Below are 12,193 nucleotides of genomic sequence, written 5' to 3'. Positions count from 1 at the left end.
GAAAAATTTGTTTGATCAAACCTCTTGGGGCAAAGCCGCTAGTATATCATAACGTAAGAAAAAAGAGAAGGGTGTTATACATCTTACTTTTCTTCTTTATGTTCTCAACATTTTTATTTGATCAGTATATTTAACATGAGTACACTTTGTTTAAACTTCTTATTTACACAAAGAAATAATAGGCCTGCACATTTATAAATAATGCAAATACATATAATTGTCTAAATGGAATAATGATTATCTTTTTCTGATATTCTTTAAATTTTAAAAGAGTTTTATTTCTTTTTCTAGCTGTATTACGAGTAAAAACAATTAAAAAAATAGAATTTAAAAAAGAATATTTGTCTGTATATTATCAAACATATTATTAAATTCTTTATTATGTTTTATTTGTCAATTAACAGCAGCTTGACTTCAGCAAATGTTTAACAACAAATTTTTAATTTACCAAATTTCCTTAATTTGTAAATAAAAAATAAGTTACATTATAACGGTTTAACTATTGCAGGCGTATGTTTGAGTGATTGTATTTTTGTAACAATTTAAGTTTAATGTTGACTAAATATAATTTTTTTAAAGGAAACACTTTTCATAAAATACGTGCTACGGACATGATCAAGTAATAAATACAGAGTATATGTATATGCACTTGTCGTGAAATAAGGAACTGAATTTAAATTTGTACTTGGTTGAATATATATAACCTGCCACATAAGTTACCAAGTTTGAATTTCAAAAGTTTGAAATCAATTTGATCAGTTAAAGCTTAATCTTTGTTCCCAGATGATAGAATTTAAGTCAGGAATAGAGGAGACATTGGGCTGTTTATTGCACTAGTCCCCAAAGTTTTATAAAAACATTTTTTTGTTCGTTGGCTCAATAAAAAGGGGGGCTTTTATTACATTTTGATTGAGGGTTTATTAAGTTGAGTTTACAAACGTTTTAACCACTAATTGTAATCTACAAAAGGTTGATTTTGTCTATCATCATTTGGATAAATTTATTGTCAAATTTATCAACTAGATATTTTCAACCTTTGAAAAAAACTTTACTACACCCTACTATTCTTTTCTTTTCACCTTATACTTCGAAATTCAATACTCCTGTTCTTATGTACTTTTACATGATAAGGTTTTTAGGGAAATTCCTTCAAATTTTTCTACTTTATTGAAGGCAACTGAGCTTATGTTGAATATTATATTTGTATATTGAATGGTTCACAAGAGGATGAGTAAACAATAAGTTTTGCAATATAAACCATTCCTCATACTTATCAGTTTACTATAAGGGTGTTCATATTGCAGTTTATATGTTCATTCTTACAGCAAGGACGATAACCTCCAATAGTGATGTTGTTAAGAAATTAAAAGGTCAAACATTGAGAGAGAAAAAATTATCTAAAAAAGAAAAATAGATAAACAAAAAACACCAAAGATTGCGTCATTCCAAATTTCTGGAACATTGAAAATTGCTTCATTGTGTGCAATGGAGTAAGACTCATAGTGTTTCAATTTTCTCCCTTGATAAACAAAAATTGCTATGTAGTAGTGAAGGGGAAGGGAGAAATAAATAGGATGGGGAAGTAAATGGAAAATTAAAAGAAATAAAGTAATGGGGGATTGAAGAAAAGTAAATATTCCGTACTTCTGAGAATAAAATTCACAGCAACCAAACATAACAGAAAGAAAAAAGAACAGACAGGGACAAACGCTTATAGAGTTGCATCGCTACTAAAAACAGAATTGAAGAATTGTCAAAAAATATTAAAATTAAAAATAAAATTACAATTTATACTGATAGTATTTTTACATATATTTTATGCAATCGTGAATTTTTGTCCTAATCCTTTTGGAAAATGTGTTAAAATCTTAACACCCTTAGTGTAAGTGTACAACTTATTCGATATCGTATTCATATTTATTTATCTACCATCAAATAATATTTTTCAATATCCATTAAAAAAGACCCATTTTTTTACTTGCTTCAAATTAAATAACAAAAGTATTTGATTATTTATAATTTTAAAAAACAAAAAAACTTTGTTGAGAGTTAAAAAAATAATCTATTTATACATATGATATTTTCTTTACTTCAAATCTTCAATTTTCTAATTTTTGCTCAAATTTATGCATTGTCTATTGTCTAATTTTAACATCGTTGTGTAATTATATTTATATTTATTTATCATCATCAAATATTATAAAGCTTTTCTTAGATTTTTAAAAGCGAAGCTTTTCTATGATTAAGGTCGGTCCATGCGTCCGTGACGGATTGCTTTTTTCGTTAATTTAGGCACGTTAGAATTGTCCTATCGATTTATATTTTGAATGGTGATCCCTGTAGTAGTTAAAATAAACACAGAACAATTTATTATTTTTTGCAATAAATTAATCTTCTCCCTAATTCTTAGTAAATTATTACCCTTTGAATTAAAGTTAGATTTGAGGTAGAAATGAGTGAAGATTGATATAAGCGTCATTGGTCTTTTCTTCCCTGAAATAATAATGTAATAATATTCTGCGAAGATTAGATAAGGAGATTTTTGATTTGACATGCGAGGATTAAAACAATATTGCATTTATATTACAATATATATTTTTACCATCTACATATATAATAATGGATTTAATATTACTTGGATCTTACACCAGATTATCATGTACTCTAATAATATGAAACTTGTAATTGGCTAAAATAACGATTCTCCCCATTCACCCTTTTTATCCCATCCCTCCTTCTACTGGATGAACGAACTGACAAATAAGGGATGTTGTCCATAGTAGTTTTCCCCTGTCATAATATCCACGTATATTCTATATCCATTTACATAATGTAAGAAATATTATAAAACAAGTAAAATTATGTTCAAAATAGCGCAACAATAACAATAATATGCGATAACAATCAAAAGATCTTAGGCGTACGTAAATCAAGGTACAAATATCAATAGGCAACTATAGATACTGTGATACCATATGATATAGGTAGATAGTTTGTTTTAGCTGTGCTATCATATGATATAGGTAGATAGTTTGTTATAGCTGTGCTACCATATGATATAGGTAGATAGTTTGTTATAGTTGTGCTACCATATGACATAGGTAGATAGTTTGTTATAGCTGTGCTACCATATGATATAGGTATATAGTTTGTTATAGTTGTGCTACCATATGATATAGGTAGATAGTTTGTTATAGCTGTGCTACCATATGATATAGGTAGATAGTTTGTTATAGATGTGCTACCATATGATATAGGTATATAGTTTGTTATAGCTGTACTACCATATGATATAGGTATATAGTTTGTTATAGCTGTGCTACCATATAATATAGGTATATAGTTTGTTATAGATGTGCTACCATATGATATAGGTATATAGTTTGTTATAGCTGTGCTACCATATGATATAGGTAAATAGTTTGTTATAGTTGTGCTACCATATGATATAGGTAAATAGTTTGTTATAGCTGTGCTACCATATGATATAGGTAGATAGTTTGTTATAGTTGTGCTACCATATGATATAGGTAGATAGTTTGTTATAGTTGTGCTTCCATATGATATAGGTAGATAGTTTGTTATAGATGTGCTACCATATGATATAGGTAGATAGTTTGTTATAGCTGTGCTACCATATGATATAGGTAGATAGTTTGTTATAGATGTGCTACCATATGATATAGGTATATAGTTTGTTATAGCTGTGCTACCATATGATATAGGTAGATAGTTTGTTATAGCTGTGCTACCATATGATATAGGTAGATAGTTTGTTATAGCTGTGCTACCATATGATATAGGTAGATAGTTTGTTATAGCTGTGCTACCATATGATATAGGTAGATAGTTTGATATAGCTGTGCTACCATATAACATAGGTAGATAGTTTGTTATAGTTGTGCTACCATATGATATAGGTATATAGTTTGTTATAGCTGTGCTACCATATGATATAGGTAGATAGTTTGTTATAGCTGTGCTACCATATGATATAGGTAGATAGTTTGTTATAGCTGTGCTACCATATGATATAGGTAGATAGTTTGTTATAGCTGTGCTACCATATGATATAGGTAGATAGTTTGATATAGCTGTGCTACCATATAACATAGGTAGATAGTTTGTTATAGTTGTGCTACCATATGATATAGGTAAATAGTTTGTTATAGCTGTGCTACCATATGATATAGGTAAATAGTTTGTTATAGCTGTGCTACCATATGATATAGGTAGATAGTTTGTTATAGTTGTGCTACCATATGATATAGGTAGATAGTTTGTTATAGTTGTGCTACCATATGATATAGGTAGATAGTTTGTTATAGCTGTGCTACCATATGATATAGGTAGATAGTTTGTTATAGCTGTGCTACCATATGATATAGGTAGATAGTTTGTTTTAGCTGTGCTATCATATGATATAGGTAGATAGTTTGTTATAGCTGTGCTACCATATGATATAGGTATATAGTTTGTTATAGTTGTGCTACCATATGACATAGGTAGATAGTTTGTTATAGCTGTGCTACCATATGATATAGGTATATAGTTTGTTATAGTTGTGCTACCATATGATATAGGTAGATAGTTTGTTATAGCTGTGCTACCATATGATATAGGTAGATAGTTTGTTATAGATGTGCTACCATATGATATAGGTATATAGTTTGTTATAGCTGTACTACCATATGATATAGGTATATAGTTTGTTATAGCTGTGCTACCATATAATATAGGTATATAGTTTGTTATAGATGTGCTACCATATGATATAGGTATATAGTTTGTTATAGCTGTGCTACCATATGATATAGGTAAATAGTTTGTTATAGTTGTGCTACCATATGATATAGGTAAATAGTTTGTTATAGCTGTGCTACCATATGATATAGGTAGATAGTTTGTTATAGTTGTGCTACCATATGATATAGGTAGATAGTTTGTTATAGTTGTGCTTCCATATGATATAGGTAGATAGTTTGTTATAGATGTGCTACCATATGATATAGGTAGATAGTTTGTTATAGCTGTGCTACCATATGATATAGGTAGATAGTTTGTTATAGATGTGCTACCATATGATATAGGTATATAGTTTGTTATAGCTGTGCTACCATATGATATAGGTAGATAGTTTGTTATAGCTGTGCTACCATATGATATAGGTAGATAGTTTGTTATAGCTGTGCTACCATATGATATAGGTAGATAGTTTGTTATAGCTGTGCTACCATATGATATAGGTAGATAGTTTGATATAGCTGTGCTACCATATAACATAGGTAGATAGTTTGTTATAGTTGTGCTACCATATGATATAGGTATATAGTTTGTTATAGCTGTGCTACCATATGATATAGGTAGATAGTTTGTTATAGCTGTGCTACCATATGATATAGGTAGATAGTTTGTTATAGCTGTGCTACCATATGATATAGGTAGATAGTTTGTTATAGCTGTGCTACCATATGATATAGGTAGATAGTTTGATATAGCTGTGCTACCATATAACATAGGTAGATAGTTTGTTATAGTTGTGCTACCATATGATATAGGTAAATAGTTTGTTATAGCTGTGCTACCATATGATATAGGTAAATAGTTTGTTATAGCTGTGCTACCATATGATATAGGTAGATAGTTTGTTATAGTTGTGCTACCATATGATATAGGTAGATAGTTTGTTATAGTTGTGCTACCATATGATATAGGTAGATAGTTTGTTATAGCTGTGCTACCATATGATATAGGTAGATAGTTTGTTATAGCTGTGCTACCATATGATATATGTAGATAGTTTGTTATAGCTGTGCTACCATATAATATAGGTAGATAGTTTGTTATAGCTGTGCTACCATATGATGTAGGTAGATAGTTTGTTATAGCTGTGCTACCATATGATATAGGTAGATAGTTTGTTATAGCTGTGCTACCATATGAATTAGGTAGATAGTTTGTTATAGCTGTGCTACCATATAATATAGGTAGATAGTTTGTTATAGCTGTGCTATCATATGATATAAGTAGATAGTTTGTTTTAGCTGTGCTACCATATGATATAGGTAGATAGTTTGTTATAGCTGTGCTACCATATGATATAGGTAGATAGTTTGTTATAGCTGTGCTACCATATGATATAGGTAGATAGTTTGTTATAGCTGTGCTATCACATGATATAGGTAGATAGTTTGTTATAGCTGTGCTATCATATGATATAGGTAGATAGTTTGTTATAGCTGTGCTACCATAAGATATAGGTAGATAGTTTGTTATAGCTGTGCTACCATATGACAAAGGTAGATAGTTTGTATCTACATAATCTACATAAATTATAGCCATAAACTATTAAGAAAGATCCAACACTATCTATTTGAGGGAGAAACAGCCACTCTTTATGTGGTTCCTAAGAATGGTAGAATCTTTGAAATCACAGTAATTTTCGGTATTGTATCTATTCTATAACTAGAACATGTCTGTACATGAATCAACTGTAACAACCAAAAAAAAAGAACTATAGATAGAAAATGTCATAACCATTGATTTATTGACAACTGATATTGAAATTTTCTCAAATTCAATGTTTTAAGCCTACAGATATTTAACCTTACTGGTTTTTAGTAGAAAGGCTACTATATATTTCCCTTTGTATGTCCGTCTGTCGGCAACGAAATGGGGTAAATTTGATTATCTCAGCTGCTATTCAAGATAAACTGCTGAAATTTTTAGTGGGGGAATACACCTTTCCAAAGACCATCCTGTTTTCAAATAATTTGTTTTCTTCATCATAACATGACTTTGCTGCGCTAACTGTGACCGCTCTTGTTACTTTTTTATTTTGTAAGTTTTAAAACTGTACTGTTACAAACAAGGATGAATGTTACCCGAACCCGTCACCTCTCTCCGCACGAATACTTTGTTCTAATTTATTGCTCCTATAGATAAAAATATATTACAGGCTAATGGGTTTCATCTCGGCTGGACATGTTTGTGTGTGTGTTTGTGTATGTGTATGTGTGTATGAAAGGATTATTTTGTGTTTGTGTGTGTAATTGGATGTACATATGTACAGTAACACAAAGGACAATATCCATAGAAGCGAAGCTCAATCAAAATTTTTAGCTTACAATCAAATATTTAAAAATGAAGTATTTTCTGGTAATGATTATACCTGATTTTTACTGGAATCTTTATGATAAATTATAAAAGTATAAAAGTTAAAATCAAAGAACATAAACTAGCGTATCCTAAATTTAAAAATCTGATAAATAATATGGTAAATTTAAAGAATGTGGGTGAAAATTCACCAACAATTTTAATTTAACATTTCATTTTAGGCATTTCCTTTTCATTGCTTTGATGTTGTTTAATGGTTGGACCACCGTTTCCACACAAATTTTCTCAGTCCAAACTTTCATTAATGATGACAAAATTATTGTCTAATATTGTATTAGAAACATAAATTTGAAAATATCAAATACTCAACGAATTAATTAATAGTTGTGTTATTAGTTACGAAACTTTGCAAGAAACTTATGTACAATTCTGTTTATACTTATAAATTAATGTTCTGCTTTTTAAAATCTGACACTCTACATAAGTTATTGGACGTTTGTCCATCCTTATGTTTTAAGAGCTTCGTTTTTTTAGATGTTGTAATCATTGTTCTTATGATAACATGTTTTTTGCGACCGTAATTACGCATCCGGTTAATATGTTGTTAAATTAACCTGGAGATATTTAAATTACTCAAATTCTTCCGAGGAGTAAAAGTATTTCTAAAGTAAATAAAAATAACTTTAACTGAAAATCTAGAGATATACCCTCTAAATAAGAAAATAAGTGAAACAGTAGAGGTGCAATCAAGACATGTCATTGGTTGAAATCAGATTTTGTAGAGGATAAAAACATATTTTTTCATTTCATTCGCATAATGAGAAAGCAATAAATCGTCGCATTTCTAAAAATACTGCTTTTCTTGGATAAATTATATCGTGTAAAATTTTATTTACAGTATAGCGTGAAGAACTTGACAAAACCTATAATAAGTTAGCTATGAAAAGTTTAATTCCTTAAGAAAAAGTAAGCTTTCTAGAAATTATATCCTCAAAAATGTCGCCAGATTGGCAGATATATAACTTGAATGCAAAAACTAAACAAAGGTGCTTGTCTGTTGTGGAATCCCTTTTTAAGTTTAACAAATTTTTTATTTATTATGTATTCCTTTTTATGAACATCTTATATTCTTAGATGTTTATATTGAAAGGAGAACCCCCTGTACACCCTGGATACCCTGTATATATTTGAGTATTTGTTTGCATAATAAACACATTTAATTTGGACAACCTGTAGATATTTGAATATTTTTTATTTGGACACAATGTAGATTTTTGAATATTTGTGTGCATAATAAATAGAATTAATTTGTACATATATTTGATATTTGAATAATTTTTATTTTTAATTTTCATAATAAAAACAATTGATTTGAACACCCTGTAGGTTTTTTAATTTGTGTTTGCATGAAAACTGCATTTTATTTGAACACCCTGTAGATATTTAAATATTTGTGTAACTGTAAGTATTATATAATATTTTGGTGCATGAAAAATATATTTAATTTGAACACCCTGTTAGTTTTTGAAAATAGGTGTGCACATATAATGCATTTATATTGAACACCCTGTAGGTATTTGAATAATATTTTGGTGCATGAAAAATACATTTAATTTGGTGGAAAATTGTGATGGCAGGTTTGGGGTGGTCTTGTGGTGCGAAAGATTTAAACAAATCACGAAAAGTAACATAAATCTTATATATAGTCATTAGCGGCTACGCCCCTAGAGACATATAGAGCACATAATGGAGGGGTAAAGTCGACCTCTCTCTCATTTTCAATTTATGAAAGAAAAATGAAAAAAATGAGGGAATAATTTTCTAGAGTCAGTTTCTCCAGGGAGAGTGGTGGTAACCTCCCTCAAAAAAGTTATACACAATTCCAGGACCTATGAGAAGCTACATTGTAAATGAGAACCATATCAGTCCACAACGGTTATAAAGATCCTTTGCTGCAGACAAAAAAAGCTTACTACTTTATATAATAGAATAATGTTATTTTTATACACGTCCTAAAAGTAATTTTAGATTAGATGTTTTACATAATGTTTATTGTATATTTGTGGGAACACCTAGATACATTTTAGCGGCAGCCGTAGGAGAATTCTTTATCCAGCTGCTTCACAGGGTAGGGAGTGGCAGGAATATTCTTTATCCAGCTGTTTCACAGGGTAGGGAGGGGCAGGAATATTCTTTATCCAGCTGTTTCACAGGGTAGGGAGTGGCAGGAATATTATCTATATAGCTGTTTCACAGGGTAGGGAGTGGCAGGAATATTCTTTATCTAGCTGTTTCACAGGGTAGGGAGTGGCAGGAATATTCTTTATCTAGCTGTTTCACAGGGTAGGGAGTGGCAGGAATATTCTTTATCTAGCTGTTTCAAAGGGTAGGGAGTGGCAGGAATATTCTTTATCTAGCTGTTTCACAGGGTAGGGAGTGGCAGGAATATTCTGTATCTAGCTGTTTCACAGGGTAGGGAGTGGCAGGAATATTCTTTATCCAGATGTTTCACAGGGTAGGGAGGGGAAGGTATATTCTTTATCTAGCTGTTTCACAGGGTAGGGAGGGGCCGGAATATTCTTTATCCAGCTGTTTCACAGGGTAGGGAGTGGCAGGAATATTCTTTATCTAGCTGGTTCACAGGGTAAGGAGTGGCAGGAATATTCTTTATCTAGCTGTTTCACAGGGTAGGGAGTGGTAGGAATATTCTTTATCTAGCTGTTTCACAGGGTAAGGAGTGACAGGAATATTCTATTTCTAGTTGTTTTACAGGGTAGGGAGAGGCAGGGATATTCTTTATCTAGTTGTTTCACAGGGTAGGGAGGGGCAGGTATATTATTTATCAAGTTGTTTCACAGAGTAGGGAGTGGCAGGAATATTCTTTATCTAGCTTTTTCACAGGGTAAGGAGTCGCAGGAATATTCTTTATCTAGTTGTTTCACAGGGTAGGGAGAGGCAGGAATATTATCTTTATCTAGCTGTTTCACGGGGTAGGGAGTGGCAGGAATATTCTTTATCTAGCTTTTTCACAGGGTAGGGAGTGGCAGGAATATTCTTTATCTAGCTGTTTCACAGGGTAGGGAGTGGCAGGAATATTCTTTATCTAGCTTTTGCACAGGGTAGGGAGTGGCAGGAATATTCTTTATCTAGCTGTTTCACAGGGTAGGGAGTGGCAGGAATATTCTTTATCCAGCTGTTTCACTGGGTAGGGAGTGGCAGGAATATTATTTATCTAGCTCATAAAAATCATTTGCAGATCCCGACTTTGGTCTCAGAAAAAAAATGTCCAAAATCGACCCACCCTAGTACACATTCCCGCTATGGTCTCAAATAAAATGTCCAAAATCGACCCACCCTAATATATAAACTTATAAGGACTTTATTGCTCTGCTCTAGAACTTATAGTCATAGTATGTCTAACAGTTAATATTTTGTTGTAAAAAAAAACTAGGATTGCTCTGCCTTGGCGTGCCTGATCACGTAATCCTATATTCATAGCATGTTTCACAGTTCATAACATCCACACCACAAAATATATGTACAGATACAGTTTTTAAACTCAAATTTAAACATAGCTTATAGCAAGTCATTTTTGAATTGCTTTTATTTGTTTGATACTGAAAATTTTATAAACTGCAATTTTATAGCAAATAATTAATAAATCTATAAATATAGATGAATAACCAACTTAATTTCCTGGATTCAGTGTTGGGCACCTTTTTGTCTGCTTGCAAATTGCTTTCTGCTGTTTTGTAGCGACTTGGCTATGTTAATATTCCCGACGCTATTGGCTGATATCTATAATAAATTTATAAAAACTATGAAAAGAATCAAGATATAAATGGCATCATATGTAAAATTTTTGTATCAAAATGACAAGTTGTAATTTACATTTAAAAACTAACACCTACAATTTTGAGATTTTTGTGTAGAATTTTTTAAGTAGAATTTATAAAATTTTACCTTCTTAGCATATTTTATAGATACAAAGAAAATTAGAAAATTCCAAATTTATTAAAAAGTAAAAATGAGATGAATTTTTGGATCTAGTGCAGTTCATGGTAAAATGTTCCTGCTAACGATTATCTACAAAAATCTATGAACTTTAGGCGTGGTGAACGCACAATGTTTTTAACCCCAAAATTTAATTACTATTTCTATTACGATTTTTAACCACCACCGAACACAAAAATCTTGAACGTTATTGATGCTACTACTTCATAAAATTCATGTTGCTTCGCCCCTAGTCTCTAGGAAAGGGCGGAAGAAGTAAGGAAAAGACAATTTGGTCCTACAAATTTCGGGATCTTTAGTTTCAGAAAAAATATACTTTACTTATTTAAGACATATGCTGGTTGTAAAATGAATTGAAAAACAATAAAATTTTTGTAATTTTCTTTTCTAAAAATTTATTCATAGTGAAACTGTTTCATATTTCATATGTTTGGCAAAATTTACAGTGGAAATAAAACATACATTTAAAGTAAAATACTAAAATGGAATTTTAATAAAAAAGTAAAGATTTGAGAGGTTTATAATTGAATAATTAATTTATTTTAAGTTCCAAATTTATGAAACAGGTGTTAACACACACAAGAGCTACATATATAAATTGATTTGAAAATCCAAACTTGTTACATTTAATGTAAGTTAAATCCTTGCTGCTTCTTTACACAATTATATTTTCTGGTTGCATGTAAAGATCCATATAAAACGACATATTTTATCTAATATATATATTGGGTAGCTTCTTTTTTTTGCGCTATTTATTAACATTTTTATCTTTGATTCAATTTTTTGTAAAAATTTTCCCCTGTGGTGTGCACAGGGATAGGTTGTCACCCTTCTTATGAATATCAGAGTAACATTTATACTAACAATAGAGATTCCTAGAGTGACAAGGTATACTCTAGTTGTCAGCACATGGATAGGTTGTAGCATACTAAATATAGAGATTCCTAGAGTAACAAGGTAAACCATAATGGAGATCACATGTAGGGATTGTGGTATTTTCTCTATGATTAACAAAGTAACATTTATACTAACAATAGAGATTCCTAGAGTGACAAGATATAAT

At 30.7% G+C, this 12,193-nt stretch overlaps 1 protein-coding gene across 1 annotated transcript in view; it reads left to right on the top strand.

The window, feature by feature from the left end:
• Positions 1-12,193, top strand: part of LOC145322617 (multidrug resistance-associated protein 1-like) — a 273,276-nt gene that overhangs the window by 195,576 nt on the left and 65,507 nt on the right. The gene's annotated exons all lie outside the window — the stretch shown is intronic.

This window comes from Acartia tonsa, chromosome 6 (genome assembly GCF_053477335.1).
Source record: "Acartia tonsa isolate MP-2025a chromosome 6, ASM5347733v1, whole genome shotgun sequence".
NCBI classification, from domain to species: Eukaryota; Metazoa; Arthropoda; class Copepoda; order Calanoida; family Acartiidae; genus Acartia; species Acartia tonsa.
Note: the sequence above shows the minus strand (reverse complement) of the source record. Positions and strands in the feature narration are given on the sequence as shown.